Source organism: Podarcis vaucheri, assembly GCF_965113315.1.
Source record: "Podarcis vaucheri genome assembly, chromosome: 3".
In the NCBI taxonomy this organism is placed as follows: Eukaryota; Metazoa; Chordata; class Lepidosauria; order Squamata; family Lacertidae; genus Podarcis; species Podarcis vaucheri.
The window spans coordinates 2,814,283-2,830,802 of record NC_138761.1 but is presented as its reverse complement, the minus strand read 5'-3'; the positions used below and the strand labels follow the sequence as shown (position 1 = coordinate 2,830,802).

General features: G+C 48.1%; 1 long non-coding RNA gene across 5 annotated transcripts in view; it reads left to right on the top strand.

Annotated features, from left to right (window-relative positions):
• Positions 1-13,229, top strand: part of LOC309529691 — a 128,141-nt gene extending 114,912 nt beyond the window's left edge. For all 5 annotated transcript variants that reach the window (XR_014218316.1, XR_014218317.1, XR_014218318.1 and 2 more), the window contains exon 4: positions 13,142-13,229. This is a non-coding gene — a long non-coding RNA (uncharacterized lncRNA). The remainder of the gene's footprint in view (positions 1-13,141) is intronic.
• The last annotated feature ends 3,291 nt before the right edge of the window (positions 13,230-16,520 follow it).

The following is a 16,520-nucleotide window of genomic DNA, read 5'->3' as shown; positions in this document are numbered from 1 at the left end:
TGGCAGCAAGGCCAGGCGGTGCTCCAATGGGCAGAGACGCCTAGCAGCAGGCAAGGCAGGGATCCTTGCATGGGGGCATCGGGCTCATGCCCCCTCAAAATCATGTGCCCGGGGCTACAGACCACCTGGCCCTCCCCATGATGAGCAGGAGAAAACAAAGTTGCCCCTGCCTCACTGTGACAGCCCTTCAGAGTTTCTTTCTGGATTAAAAGCAGGCATAAAGTGTTGTGGGAGTGTTTGCGCATCTGATGGATGAAGAAGGGGAGCCCACCTCAGTTTTCCTGATGAAAAGAAAGATAAGGCAGGAGAAAGCAATCTTTAGGGCAGAAGGCTGCTCATGGCTACCAGCCAAGATGGCTACTATCTCCCTCCCCTGCTGGAGACAGGAGGCCTCCGAATATCATTGGCCCAGAATCACAAGTGGGGAGAGTGGTGTTCACTCAGGTCCTCCTTGCAGGCTACCAATGGCCATGGATCACATGGGATTCCCAGCAACTGGCATTAAGAAGCATTGTGGCCTCTCACTGCAGAGGCAGAGCATCTCCCTCATGGCCAGCAGCACCTGGTCTTCATTTCAGGCCATCAGAGTTGGTGGTCATCCCTGCCTCCTGGGCGAGGGAGTTCCATAGTTTCACTACAAGCTGCATGAAGAAGCGCTTGGTTTTATCTCTCCCGAATCTCCTGACACTCAGCTTCCGGTCATGTATCCATTGCACTCCTATATGAACCCACTTTACCTCCCATTGGGAAACCCCTGCATCTCTTCCACCATTTCCCAACACACAACCTGCCCCACTCATCCAGCTGCTTGTTAGCCTAGGCATTCTGGAGGGCAGTGTGTCAGCATCTGACAAATTACTCCATGTGTTTTCCAGAGCCAGTGTGGTGTAGTGGTTAAGAGCGGTAGTCTCGTAATCTGGGGAACCGGGTTCGCGTCTCCGCTCCTCCACATGCTGGGTGACCTTGGGCCAGTCACGCTTCTTTGAAGTCTCTCAGACTCACCTTCAAGGAAACAGAACTCTGGGCAAACCCTGAAGCCCCTGGGTTTTCTCCACGCTCAGCAATTTGGGTGCAGTGTAACGATATTTTCAAGGCGCCACCAAAATCTGGAGGCAGTTATCCCACATTGCCCAATATTTTGGAAAGGATTTTGAGGATGCAATGGGGTGGGGTCTGCAGGGGAGAAGATCTGGGATTACCACCCACAAGTGGACATCTGTGGCCTTGGAAACAACCCCATCAGTGCCGCAGCAAACTATTCTGTTGCCCTTCCATGCACTTGAACATTCAAGCACCGAATGATTCTGTTGCCCTTCCATGCTCTCCAGATCCATCTTTCCCAGGCAAAGGCAGCCTTAAGCTTCTCTTTCCCTGGACACTCTTTGTGCATTGCCCTGCTGTCTATTTGTGAGTGTGTGGGTGGGTGTTGTGCTGCTTTTATGGTATTTGTGTTGTTTTCAAGGTGCTTTATTTCAATAGTTCTGGCTGACACTGGTTTAAAAATTCTGTGCATTGTTGTGAATATATGAGGGAAACTACAAAAAGTGGGCACCCAAAGTGAGGACAAGGCTTTTCCATTTAATTTTGCAGAAAGGGGAGAAGTATCAGTGCCAGTCATGAGCTGTTCATGTGGGCTGCTCCTGCAACATTTAGCAGGCAGTTGCTGGTCTTTTGCAATCTCCACAAGCACTGGGAAACCGGGTTCGTGTCTCCGCTCCTCCACATGCAGCTGCTGGGTGACCTTGGGCCAGTCACACTTCTGTGAAGTCTCTCAGCCCCACTCACCTCACAGAGTATTTGCTGTGGGGGAGGAAGGGAAAGGAGAATGTTAGCCGCTTTGAGACTCCTGAAGGGGAGTGAAAGGCGGGATATCAAATCCAAACTCCTGATTCCACATCAGTTTGCTTAGAAACACAAGCTCATCAGCATTCTGGGGTGAATTTTTTCCTAATACACAGGCATTTTTATGTAATCGTACCTAATATAACCCTTTTTTTTGCAAGGCGGTCCCCCCACCTCATTCTTGCATACTATTCTCACCAATATGAATACATATCACACCACTTTATGCATTTTGGTGCACATTACCTGATTGAACTTCCTTGCAGAATTCATGGAAGCAGAACACTTGGAAGAACAGCTCTGTTCCAAATCATGCATAGTTGCAGAAAGTCCATGCAGCTGAGGTACAAAATGTTTTTTGGGGAAATAGTCCAGCCCCGATGGAGGTGTTCTCATGCAGTCCATGCCCAAGAGCCAGAGAATCTCCCAACACCACACCTGCTTGGGGGCCCAGCTGGAAGTTCCCTTGGCCTCACCCACCTGCAGGGCTCTTCTCAGGCTCAGTCCTGGGAATCTTATGGAAACATTTCCGCTTGGGCTTGCTCACCACCCTCTCTAACTCATCAGGTTGTCCCCAACTTCACCAACTGAGTTCTGCATCCTCTCTTCTCCCTGGGCACCACCCAAAGCTGATCTAGAGGCTTGTATCCCACATTGCCCAATACCTTTGAATAGATTTTGGGGATGCAATGGGTCTGTAGGGGGGGAAGAGCAGGGATTCCCGTGCACACGCGGATGTCTGTGGCCTTGGATCCAACCCCATCAGTGCTGCACCAAACTATTCTGTTGCCGTTTCATGCTCTTGAATATTCTCCAGATCCATTTTTCCAAGGGAAAGGCAGGCATAGCCTTCTCTTTTTATGGACACTCTTTGAGCACTGTCCTGTTTGTTTGTTTGTTTGTTTGTTTGTTTGTCTCTCTCTCTCTCTCTCTCTCTCTGTGTGTGTGTGTGTGTGTGTGTGTGTGTGTTGTGCTGCTTTTATGGTATTTGTGTTGCTTGCTTGATGCTTCGTTTTAATATTGCTGGGATACACTGGTTTAAACTTCTGTGCATTGTTGTGGATATATAGGGGGAACTAGTAGCCCAGGGCAATTCTTTTATATTTGAATTTGGAGATGGGGGAGAAGTATCAGTGCCAGTCGGGAGCTGTTGGTCTGGGCTGTGCCTGTAACACTTACAAGGCAGTTGCTGGTCTTTTGCAATCTCCACAGAGATGGGCCCCATGAGATGTCTTCAGCATCCTTTCCCAAGAGCCTGAAGTGCCAACCCAACACTCAAGGTGGGGAATCTGTGGTCAGAGGGCTAAGTCCCGTTTCCCCACCTGGTCTTGCTTCAAGTTAACGGACAAGCATTGCTCCATCAGATGCCCACAGGCAGCAAAGTTGGGTGAAGCAACTGCCAGATGCAGCACAGTGAATTTGGGAATTAGCCCAGATCAGAAGGCGATATCGGTGTGTGTGTGTGTTGGGAATGGGGAGCAGCAATGCCAAAGAGATCCCTTTCCATGCGAACAGATTCAGGGATGGAGCTGGAGAAAATGGGCAAATAACACATGTGAGGATTCCTTGAAAATATTGTTACACTTCACCCAAATTGCTGAGCATGGAGAAAACCCAGGGGTTTCAGTGTTTGCCCGGAGTTTGGTTTCCTTGAAGGTGAGGGGAGATATAGATTTTTTTGAACATATAGAAAAAGCATGAGCATAAAATGGATGGGGTCACAGCATTAACAGCCCCAAATCATCCTTCTCAGTTCCTCACAGCTTTGGATGCCCTCCTCAGGAAACATGAATCAGTGTCTCCAGCTTCCAGGCTGCTTCCAACTCAGCTCTCAAACTCCACATGAGCTCAGGACCAAAATATCTCAAGGGATGCCTCTCTCTCCCCATATGAACTGACCTGGACCCTGAGATCATCATCAGAAGCCCTTCTTCATGTGCCTCCTTTGCAAGAGACCTGGAAGGCCGCACTATGAGACGAGGTCTTTTCTGTGGTGGCTCCCTGTTTGTGGATTGCTTTTCCCTGGGAAGCACACTGTGCTCCTTTAGGTGCCAGGCAAATACATTCCTCTTCTTCCAGCCTTAGAATAATGAAAAAAATCTCTGGTGTTTTACACTATGTGTGGGTGTTACTGTTTGCTTTCTTAATATGGTATGTATATTGATGTTTTTGTATTTTAAATTGCGCTGTGGTCCTCAGAAGAAGGGTTGTATAGAAATCTAATTGACGGCTTCCGGTTTCCGGTTGCCTTAATGGCACAGCTCCAACGATAGTGGAGACCATTGGTGAAGAACTAAACAAAGATGAAAGAGGGTAATTATTTTTGTAAACTCCCTCCAGGGCCCGGGGGGCGTGAGCTTCACTTGTGGATCCTCTCCGTGCCTTTCTTTTGAACCTATATGGAGGTGGAAACCAGGGATATGCTCACCTATTAGCCTGCAGGATCCCTCTTAGTTGCAGCTCTTCCCACCTGCCATATTTTTTTGAGATGCTGATGAGGACACTCCAGTGGCCAGCGAAGGTCCTAATCCTACAAAGAAAGTTGGCTGACCAGCTCAGCAAACTCCTCTTTGAGATTCTAACCCTCCCTGGAATCAGGACCCCAAGAATTGGAAGGGATGCAGGGCACTCCCTGATCCACAGCAAGATGAGCAACCTTTTTGCCTAAGCCTCCAGGTGTCAACACCTCACAGGTTGCGGATTCCAATTAGCTCGTGCTGGTTGCTACAGCTTGGAATTATAATTGGAAACATACGATTGGAAATGAAGCTGAAAGCACATACATCAAGTAAAGCTCGACTGATAAGACTGCTGATTAATGGATCTCTGCGACCAGGAGTGACGGACGGATAAGTAAATCTTCTGATGAATTACCACAAGGAGACTGTATGTTTGGAATGAAGGGGGGGTGGAGGAAAAAACTCTTTTTTTCCTGCATGATGTGACATTAATAACACTTCACCCCAGATAGAAACAAGATCGTCGCGTTTTTATGAATCATAGGTAGGACTTTAAGAACTATGTGGGATGGATTATAATAGGAAAGAAGACTGGAGAACGGTGAGAAAAGAGAAAAAATTTTATGACGCAGTTAAAAAATGGCGTCTCGCCAAGACAGGCTTGCCGGAGGAAGAAGGACTGGGGGAGGAGAATCAGGATTGTTGTAATGAGAAGGAATGTTGGAATGTGAGTTTGGCCTGACAGAGCCCCCAGACTCATTTGATTTATTTGGTAAGCCTGAGAAAAATAAAGGACAGATCGGAGATTAATTTTGTTTATGGAAGCGTTGTACAGAGGCTGTCCCTGATCGATATGACTTTTGGAAGAGAACAAAATCCACATAGAATGCCAGCTTTTAACCTGCTTGTGAAACTCATCAGAGATTGCAAAGAAAGGAATTTATGATAACAACAAGAAGAGAAAGGAAGTAATAAAGGACTATCCGGATCAAACTGGACAGAACTGTCTAATTAAAGCAGTAAGATAAGTGATGCTGTTTTGGACTCTAGCAGAGTTTGATGTATGGGTACTCCCAACAAAATTTAAAATTTGGCTGTATAATTTGGAATTAATGTGATATGGATAATGCAATGCAATTGGCCTGTTAATAAAAATTATTTAAAAAAGAAAAAGAAAACAGCAGCTAAAAGGGGAGAAGGGTTGGCAATTTGGTCAATTTCAATTTTCCACAGTTTCATTTTCCCAAACTGCCTTAAAATACAGAAACATTCTCCTGAAAACTAATCAGCATTTTTTGCGAATTTTTCCAAATATGCAGGTATTTCCTTGGTCTACATTACTTGACTGGAGAACTGCGTTGCAAAATTCAGATTAGAGCAGATTTGGAAGTTTAACTTGGTATTGTCCAGAAAGTACAAATTTGTAGGCTGTCCTGCAATTTGAACTGACTCCATTGCCCCCCCCCCCCACTCCTGAGCAACCCCACAGAGAAATCCAGCAACAGTCAAGAAAGAGCAACAGTTTGATTTCATAGCAACTTGGGGTGTTCCTGCATATTCCTTTTCATATTTCATAGAATCATAGAAGAGTTGGAAGAGACCACAAGGGCCATCGAGTCCAACCCCCTGCCAAGCAGGAAACACCATCAGAGCACTCCTGACATATGGTTGTCAAGCCTCTGCTTAAAGACCTCCAAAGGAGGAGATTCCACCACACTCCTTGGCAGCAAATTCCACTGTCGAACAGCTCTTACTGTCAGGAAGTTCTTCCTAATGTTTAGGTGGAATCTTCTTTCTTGTAGTTTGGATCCATTGCTCCGTGTCCGCTTCTCTGGAGCAGCAGAGAAAGATCAGAGATGTCAATTGATAGCAAAGTCAGGGAAAGAAGTATTTTCTTATGGAAGATTCCTGCACTTTGTTTGAACAATGAATTTGGATGCCTGGTGAAGGCCTATATTTATATCGGCCAAAGCCAAAGGGATTTGTTGTTCAATAAAATTACATCAAGCATCACCTTCTTCTTCCTTTCTTCGGGTGCTAGCCATTCCTTGCTATTATGTCCCGATCATCCTATGGGCATAGCTGCACTTAATCTCCCATCATTCCTGGCTGCTAGCCCTTCTGGCTTGTGGGGCAGAAGGGAGCTGGGGGTCCCCATCAACATCTGGAAGGCACCACATTACCTACTGCTGCCATAGCCCTCTAACTCTGAGAAGGAGGGTCTCCCTCTCCACCTTACCTGGCGCTTCCAGGAGCAGGAAGAGGAAGGCAACAGAGAGACCAGGTGGAAGAGCTTCTAGGCTGCATGTCAGAGACTCCAGGGCAGAGCAGAGGTGGGGAGCTTCTCTGTGTTTCTAGGTCACTGGGGGGTTGTGACACCTTCAGGGGTCTTTGGAAATCTTGCGGGGAGAGGGGAGGATGAGCACAGCCCACAGGCCTTCCCAACACAGGGTCTCCACCAGTTTCTGCAGAAGACGAGGAAGCAGAGAAATGTCCACAAAGGCAGAGAGCGAGAACGGTTGTCTTGAAGGCCTTGTAGGGTTGGGGACCAAAGTCGGAAGATGGGAGATCTGGACGCAGGTCACAACTGACCCCTGGGTCAAACACAGTCTTCACAAAAATAGTGCTCTCCAGATGTTTGGGACTACAATTCCCATCGCCCCCAGCCTGCAAGAACACGTGAGGCCAAAGGTGAGAGGAGATTTTGCATTCATATGCTACTTGCCTGTAAAAAGATCCAGAGTAGTTTACAAAAGAGCGTGAGAATATCTGTGGGGCAGTTTGGGGCAGCCACACCCAGGGGTTTGGTCATGGATAAATCCACGGGCATAGCTATGATTTTATACAGAATCTTGAGATGTCTCCCCTTCCCCTTTTTGCCCTATTTTGGGGGCTGAGCATTCCTTGCTGTTTCCTCCCAACTGTACTCGAGGGGCAGCTAGTATTAGGACTATCAGATATTTGTGGACTGCATCTCTCATTACTCCTGGCTGGTGGCCCTTCTGGCTTGTGGGGCAGGGGGAGCTGGAGGTCCCCTCAACATTGGGAAGTCCCCACATTGGCTCCCAGGAACAGGAGGAAGGGAACAATAGAGAGATATTTCATATTTCATTTTGGGGAGGGGAGAGAAGGATCAGTGCTTGCTGTGAGATGTTGGTCTGAGCTGTGTCCTGCCCAGTGATATTTCGGAGGCTGGTCTTTTGCAATCTCCACAGAGATGGACCCCATGAGATGTCTTCAGCATCCTTTCCCAAGAGCCTGAAGTTCAAACCCAGCAGGCAAGGTGGGGAAACTGTGGCCACAAGGCTAAGTCCCATTTCCCCACCTGTTCTTGCTTCAATTTAACGGACAAGCGTTGCTCCATCGGATGCCCACAGGCAGCCAAGTTGTGCAAAGCAACTGCCAGATGCAGCCCAGGGAAATTTGGAATTAGCCCAGATCAGAAGGCAATATTGGGGTGTGTGGAATGGTGGGAATGGGGAGCAGCAATGCCAAAGACAATGGTCAAAGAGATCCCTTTCCATGCAAACTGATCTAGGGATGGAGCTGGAGAAAATGGGCAAATAACACATTTCAAGTTCCTTTGAAATATTGTTACACAGAACCCAACTCTCTGAGTGGTAAGAAAATCCACGAGTTCCCATTCTTGCCCAGAGTTCGGTTTCCTTGGAATGAAGGTCAGTGGAGGCTGTGCTGTCTTTAGGATATCTGGAGGTATTTACACATATAGACAGCCTGAGCATAAAATGCAGGGCTTCATTGCACCCCCCCCCAAAAAAACCCTTCCTCCTTCTCAGTCACAGCTTAGGATTCATCACCTGAGGCCTTTCGTCGTGCATCTCCTCAGCAAGAGTTCTGGAGAGGGGGCAACACTAGGCAGCTAGGGGCTGGGGGTGGAGGAATGGCCCACCCATTAGTCAGAAGGACCCCTTCACTCAGTTGCCGCTCTTGCAACCTGACTCGTTCTTTTGAGATACTCATGAGGACACTCTAGTTGCCGGCCAGAGTCACTGCCTTACACAAAAACTTGTCCGACCAGTTCTGACCTCCTCTCTTAGATTCTAACCCTCCATAGGACCGCTGGAATGATAAGGAACTGAAGGCACCCTCAATATGAATAACCTTTTGGCCAAAGACCCCAGGTGTCAACACCCCACAGGTTGCTGATGTGGAGTAGGATGCCAACTCACTTGCAAGCAAGAGGCCATCAGGGTTGGATATGGGGCAGAGGTCCAGGGCTCCACTCCACAGAATGAGCAGGAGGCTTCCCAGATCCAGCGGAGCTGGCTGACCGCTTGTTAAAGTATGTGAAGTAGAACACATTGCCTTCTAAGGAAGACCTTCTGTAAGGCCATAGAGGCACAACTTCAGGCTGAGAATTCCTGGTGTGTTGGAATGGGAAGTGGAGAAACCTCCTAGCATCTCCACCTGCCCTCATGTTCCCAACGGTCCTCACCGGCTTTTATTCCTCTGCTTGCTCCTTATCTGAAGCAAGGACTCCTTCTGAGCACAGCCTTTTAAATGTTTTGTATCTATGGGTTTTTTCTAGCTCTGGGGTTAATGGCCCTAATGGTGGTATACATTGCTGGCTGCCATTGTGCAGTCCCAAAGGACAACTCCGTTCGGGTTTCTCTTCGGGCTTGGCATGAAATTGGGGGCACCAATTCTTAGCTCTGATTCTATTCTGGGCTACTCATGCTGTGACTCCTCTGTTTATTACTTGTCTGGGAAGGTGAAAGGCAGAGATTGGATGGCTCAAAGGACCTGTCAGGAGGAGCTGAGAAGCAAGACATTGAGGGCAAAATTCCACATGGAAGAAGCTCTTCAGAGACTTTCAAAATCAATGCAGGATGAATGTGGGTTGGTGTGAGAGGGGGTGGACTTCAAAATCACACCCTTCTCAGGTGTCTGTGGGTCAGGTGTCACCCACTTCTTTTTAGGCAATGCCCTAAACAGATATTTATACTCCACTGTGTGCAATCTACTAGAAGGATTGACTTGTAGAGGATATTGGAACTGAGCCCATGGTGATATGATGGGATGGAGGGAGGGAGGGAGCGGGAGGAGAGCATCACCTGAACTAAACCTGGCGAATGTCACTCAGATGATGGGAAGAAAGAGCTCACCTGAGGGGCCTCACCTGTCCAGGGTGGTAATGCATTGCAGGGGTTGAACTAGATGACTCTTGGGGTACCTTCCAAAGCTGAAGCTCTATAAGTCTATGATTCTCTAGTCTTTGGCTGGTGCTTGGCACATGAAGCTCAGGGCTTGCCACACCCATCCTGCAAACGACGGTTGGCACCCTCCAAGGTTTCATCAGTCCTCCAGTCACCTATAAGTAGAGGGACCTCTCCTTCCCCTGGCAATTGCTCTTCCACTTGGCTTCTGGTACCTCCAGGATTCCCACCATCCTCCAACCATGAAGATCTTCTGCCTCCTCTCTGTTGCTGTCCTCTTCTTGATGCTGGTGGCTCCAGGTATGGCCTTCTTCTCAGATGCTTCTTCTCTGAGCAGCCCCACAGCTCGCAGCTTTATTCCTTTTAAAACTGACTCTGAGCACCACTTGCTGTGACTCCCAAAGAGGTGGGATCTTGCTCCTCTGTCCTCGTGGAGAGTTTCCCAAATGGGGCTTCTGGTTGGACACTGTGAGAAGAGGAGGCTAGACTCGATGGGCCCCTTTGGCCAGATCCACCAGCCAGTCTCTTCTTATTACCTCATTTATGTGATCCACGGAAGCTCTTGCTTTCAAATCTGTAATAATGCACTTCAGCACACTCAGCTTTGCGGTGGGCAAAAGAACGGGCCGGTTTCCTGGGCAAGGGGGCTTCTCTCTCCCAGTTTGCCAGTGGCCGCCCAGGGAAGCCAGTGACTCTGACACAGCCTTCCCAACCACCTTGGCTCAGACCCTGTCCTGGAGGTGCAAGGAGGCAATAGAAGGGCCATTGTGGAAGAAGTTGTAGAAGGTGTAGAAGGTGAGTCTTGCAAGAGAGAGCCTTCAAAGTCTTCTTTTTCCTCCTGCAGATTTCACCAGAGCCCAAGCTCAATGTCCTAATCGGAGATGTGAACAGCTCAGAGGGAGATGTGTAAGACGGTGTTCTAGGCCAATTGCTAGGTGTACAGGAGGCCGAGTGTGTTGCCGTCACGGTGAGTTAAATCAAATCTTAGCTGTTCCCCCAAAATTAGTCAGTGGTGTCTCATGACCCCAAATGTCCCCAGGAAATGCAGCAGCGGCAGTCTCAGCAGCCCGGAGCAGTTGGCTCTGGCTGGCTTCAGGAGCTGCTCGGAAGTCCCCATATGATGTGGTGCAGAGGCTCTAAGATGCAGCTTCCGGGCTGCCTCCACCTTCCCAACTGAGCTGTGAAGGGAAGCTTCATTCTGCTGCTCCAGAGAAGCGGACACGGAGCAATGGATCCAAACTACAAGAAAGAAGATTCCACCTAAACATTAGGAAGAACTTCCTGACAGTAAGAGCTGTTGGACAGTGGAATTTGCTGCCAAGGAGTGTGGTGGAGTCTCCTCCTTTGGAGGTCTTTAAGCAGAGGCTTGACAACCATATGTCAGGAGTGCTCTGATGGTGTTTCCTGCTTGGCAGGGGGTTGGACTTGATGGCCCTTGTGGTCTCTTCCAACTCTATGATTCTATGATTCTATTCTATGATTCTATGAACTCGTAATTCCGTGCAAGCGGTGGAAGGGGAAGGGATCTCTCAGCTGTGAAGGGAGGCTTCACGCTGCCTATCAGATTTTGCGTGCAAGCAGGAGGGGGCCGGGATGTCTCAGTTAGGCAACGGGAAACCTCCCTTCCCAGCTGGGGGATCCCTGCCCCCTCCTGCTTGCACACAGGTAGGGATGGGATTGGGGCTGCTGTGATGGGAAGGGAGGCATTGCGCTGCCCAAGCCTCGCCGCTGCTCTCTGCCCTCCTTCTCCGCCTTCCATGCCTGACGCACCGCGCACTGCTTCCCCCCACCACCACCACTGAACAAACAACAGCTCAGGGGCTGCCCAGGCTCATGGAGAAAGCAGATAGAAGCCTCGGAGTCTGGTAGATAGAAAAAGACCACTTTTATTTTGTGTTTTGAAGGTTACTAGCTGATGTACTATTTCTCCTTTTTTCTTTGGTGGTGATGGAAATTTATTTTCTTTTTCTGTATGGTTTGTTAATATGAATGGTAAGAATACAATTTAATAAAGGGGGGAGAAACCTCGGAGGAAGGGGAAACGTGGCGGTTGAGGTCAAGGTGGCAGCCACCGATCTGCCACCGCCATCGCTGGAGCATCAATGTCCCAAACGTGTAGTATTTATCCCCGGATTCATTGAAAAAAATATGGTAACCTTACCTTAGCCTGGGAAAGAATGCCTCCATTGGCTGAAAGAACAGCTCTTCCTGGTGTGAGAGGGTGGGGGCTCAGTTGCTGACCCTCCTCAAATAGCAAAGGCAACCTGTGTAAAACATCCCCGTGAAGGTGATTATTGAATCACAGAATTGTAGAGTTGGAAGGGAAGGAGTTAAATGCACAACAACGCAGACTCACAAGGATCCACTCACAAGGATCTGCTCAAATGTGTCCTCTCCTGGGGTTGTTATTCATAAAAAGAAGAAGGAATAAGAACCACATTAGAAAAAAAGTGTCTGTATGGCAGCCAAGCCCCACTCAAATTCCCCCAAGTGCGTATATGAAATGCCCATATGAAATGCAGTGTTGGGAGGCACCAAGGGGTCATCTAGTCCAACCCTCTGCGAAACAGAACCTCTGAGCCAGTGTGGTATAGTGGTTAAGAGCAGTGGACTCGTAATCTGGTGAACAGGGTTCAATTCTCTGCTCCTCCACATGCAGCTGCTGGGTGACCTTGGGCCAGTCACACTTCTCTGAAGTCTCTCAGCCCCATTCACCTCACAGAGTGTTTGTTGTGGGGGAGGAAGGGAAAGGAGAACGTTAGCCGCTTTGAGACTCCTTTCGGTAGTGATATCAAATCCAAACTCCTCCTCCTCCTCCTCCTCCTCCTCCTCCTCCTCCTCCTCCTCTTCTTCTTCTTCTTCTTCTTTTTCTTTTTCTTTGTGCAATTTGAACTCTGACAACAGGAGCTCTTCTGCCTCCCAGTTGGAGTCACTGGTTGTTATGTACTGAGTTGAATAGGATCCAAAAGGCAGCAGTCTGATTGGTCCTACAACAATAGGGTCCAGAATGCAGCAGTCTGATTGGTCCTAGAACAATAGGATCCAGAATGCAGCAGTCTGATTGGTCCTAGAACAATAAGATCCAAAATGCAGCAGTCTGACTGGTCCTAGAACAATAGGATCCAGAATGCAGCAGTCTGATTGGTCCTAGAACAATAGGATCCAGAATGCAGCAGTCTGATTGGTCCGCAGGAGCCACCCAATCCAACTCCAGGTGGAAGTGAATCCGCAACCTGACTGGCCTACAGGTGAATCCCAGAATTAGCCAATCACGTGGGGCCCATTGTGTAAATAATTCAGACATTGTGGGGGAACTTCCATTCCTCCTCACCACTATGAGTTGAATAAAGAACATGAAATTCACTATCAACTCTGAGTATATTTCACTCGTCTAGGTTTTCAGAACCACCACCAACACCACCAACACCAACAGGATACTAACTCGGCAGATCTCCAGTAGAGGACCTCTGGTGAAAGGAAGACCACCCTGCTCTCCTCTGATGTGCAGCTGCCTCGACTGCACCCCCATCTCTGCTGGGGAAGAAACCGCTTTGCTTGATGCTGCTGAAGGCGATGCTGGGAAGGAGTCAAGAGAGAGCCGTCCTGTCTGCCTGTCTACTCATGAGTAAGCCCCGCTGTGGCCAGTGGGTCCTGACTCCTTAGTAAATGGGCTCAGGATTGGAGCTTGGATTTGGTTTGCCTGCAAAAATGCTTTAGCTTCTTCTTTTTAATAAATGCAAGCATTGGAAAACTTTGTGTTGGTTCATGTTGTGAAAACGTGTGCTTGGATGAGGGGATATTTTTGGTCAGACTCTGAGACCCTTTCTCTCTCTCTCTCTCTCTCTCTCTCTCTCTCTGCCAGTCAGTGGTGCCATCCAGGTTTTGTGGTTGCTTTTCCAAACATGGCTTTGCACAAGGGCATTTCTCAAATTGTAGGCCCCCACCTCTCCCTGGGGTCTCCCTGGAGTCTCCCTGCCCCTCCTCCTGCCCCTTTCTCTCTGTCTCCCCTCCAACTGACTTGCTTCCTTGGGCACCTGCACAGAGAAGGATGTTTCAGAAACAGGAATTGAGCAGAGATGCAAAACCCTAGGGGACATACCCTGCAACATTTCTGCCATGAAAATAGGGATCTTCTATTCAATAGGAATGGTGGGACACGGGTGGCGCTGTGGGTAAAACCTCAGCTCCTAGGACTTGCCGATCAGAAGGTCGGAGGTTTGAATCCCCGTGACGGGGTGAGCTCCCGTCGTTCGGTCCCAGCTCCTGCCCACCTAGCAGTTCGAAAGCACCCTTAAGTGCAAGCAGATAAATAGGTACGGCTTTATAGCGGGAAGGTAAACGGCGTTTCCGTGTGCGGCTCTGGCTTGCCAGAGCAGCTTCGTCACGCTGGCCACATGACCCTGGACAGCGCTGGCCCCCGGCCTCTTAAGTGAGATGGGCGCACAACTCTAGAGTCAGACACGACTGGCCCGTATGAGCAGGGGTACCTTTACCTTTATTCAATAGGAATAGGAATAGTAAATAATAATCATAATACCCAACCTATTTGACTGGGTACACCAGCCACTCTGGGTGGCTCAGAAATATATATAAAAAATCACAACATGTTAAACATTTAAAAAACTTCCGTATACAGGACTGCCTCCCGATGACTCAGGAGTTGAAGAACTCTAAGATTTCTCTGATGGAAATGGAGATGGTCTTAGGAAAAGTGGGACATTCTGAGATCAAGTCAGATCAACTGGGAGAGCTTCTGTAAGTCCAGGACTGTCCCTGGAAGATGGGGACACTTGGAGGGTTGGAGGGGCATGGAGGAAAAAGAAGGGGGTGATGAAGGAGAAGGGGGAATGGAGAGCGTTGGGGACAGGACCAGCCCAAGACATTTGAGCCCTTGAGGCAAACCACAAAATGGTGCTTTCCAGCCCCCACCCAGCCCCTACCCAGGAAAGAAGGGGTGAGATGAAATCTACATTAGGATCAAGGGGGAGGATATCAGCAACGCCTCCGAGTCACCAAGATGCATTTCTTGGGGGCTGAATCTGCCACCCGAGGTGGGCACTGCCCCTTGGCTCATGAGTTGACCGGCCCAGCATGTTGATCTCTGTCCTTCATGGCAGGGAAGGAAGAGATGGGGAGGAAGGGACACAGAGCTTTGAAGAAGGAAGGCGATGAGTGGGGGGCAGCGTGGTCCACACAGCGAGGTTTTCCCCAGGCTTCTAGGCAAGGCATGCATACCCCCCCCAACAGTTTCTCCAGTGAAAAGAGGGTGCCCTGTTCCTTCATCACCATCATGATGTTATTACTTATAACCAGGGGTCAGCAAACTTACCACGCCTCGGGGAGGTGTCTCCAGTACCGATCGCCGGCGGGCCAGAGGGCGGGGGAGCGCGTGCCCATACATGTACGCACACGCTATTTCCAGAAATACTTTTGCAAAAAGTAAAGAATACTTTTGCAAAAGCTTTTGTTCTTGGCAAAAATGACACAGAAAATAAGAAATCAAAAAGACACAAAGTTTAATAATGATTGGAATAAATTTATGGCATACATGGAAACAGAGGTAAAAAATCTAAAAATTACAGTAGGTGCAATATAACACTTGTGATGCAAAGAATGGTCTGAGAAGAAGAAACTGCAGATAGAAAAACTTTATAACACATTCCGATAGCGAGACGAAGGGAAGTCAGTTAGTGTTATGTGTTTTGTAGTTAATGTAGTTAATCTGTTGTTGTCCTATGTTAATTTTTTATCTATTCTTTTTAGTGTGAATGTGTTATGTATGTCTTTTTTGTTTGGTTTAATGTATGAAAATCAATAAAAAAACTTTAAAAAAGACGTAAAGAATACTTTTGCAAAAGCTAAGAAAGGAAGAAAAAATAAATAGAATTGTAATTGGGAAAAAATCCTATAAAGTTAGAGCATTTGTGGACCATTTAATAATAACAGCACAAGACCCAAAAAGAAAGCATCCCAGTGGCGTTGGAATTAATTAATACATATGAAAAATTGGCGGGCCTAAAGGTAAATTATTAAAAAAGACTAAGCTACTAACTAAAAATCTAAATACAGAAGAGAATAAAGAACTCCAACTCACCTTTGACTGGCCTTAACCATCCAGGGGTCCTTTGTTGTTGTTTAGTTGTGTCCAACTCTTCGTGACCCCCTGGACCAGAGAACGCCAGGCACTCCTGTCTTCCACTGCCTCCCGCAGTTTGGTCAAACTCATGTTGGTAGCTTTGAGAACACTGTCCCACCATCTCGTCCTTCGTCGTCCCCTTCTCCTTGTGCCCTCCATCTTTCCCAACATCAGGGTCTCTTCCAGGGAGTCTTCTCTTCTCATGAGGTGGCCAAAGTATTGGAGCCTCAGCTTCAGGATCTGTCCTTCCAGTGAGCATTCAGGGCTGATTTCCTTAAGAATGGAGAGGTTTGATCTTCTTGCAGTCCATGGGACTCTCAAGAGTCTCCTCCAGCACCAGAATTCAAAAGCATCCATTCTTCGGCAGTCAGCCTTCTTTATGGTCCAGCTCTCACTTCCATACATCACTACTGGAGAAACCATAGCTTGAACTTTACGGACCTTTGTTGGCAAGGTGATGTCTCTGCTTTTTAAGATGCTGTCTAGGTTTGTTGTTGCTTTTCTCCCCAGAAGCAGGTGTCTTTTAATTTTGTGACTGCTGTCACCATCTGCAGTGATCATAGAGCCCAAGGGAAAAAAATCTCTCACTGCCTCCATTTCTTCCCCTCCTATTTGCCAGGAGGTGATGGGACCAGTGGCCATGATCTTCGTTTTTTTTGATGTTGAGCTTCAGACCATATTTAGCGCTCTCCTCTTTCACCCTCATTAAAAGGTTCTTTAATTCCTCCTCACCTTCTGCCATCAAGGTTGTGACATCTGCACCACTGTATAGGATTCAACAATATAGACTAGCTGGGATAAGAAAAACCCATTGGAAATACCCAGCTCTGCATTCCGTTTCCCACATTTCTCAGGATACAGAACACACGCCCCATTAAGTGCTAACGGCCTCCGCAAGAACCACAA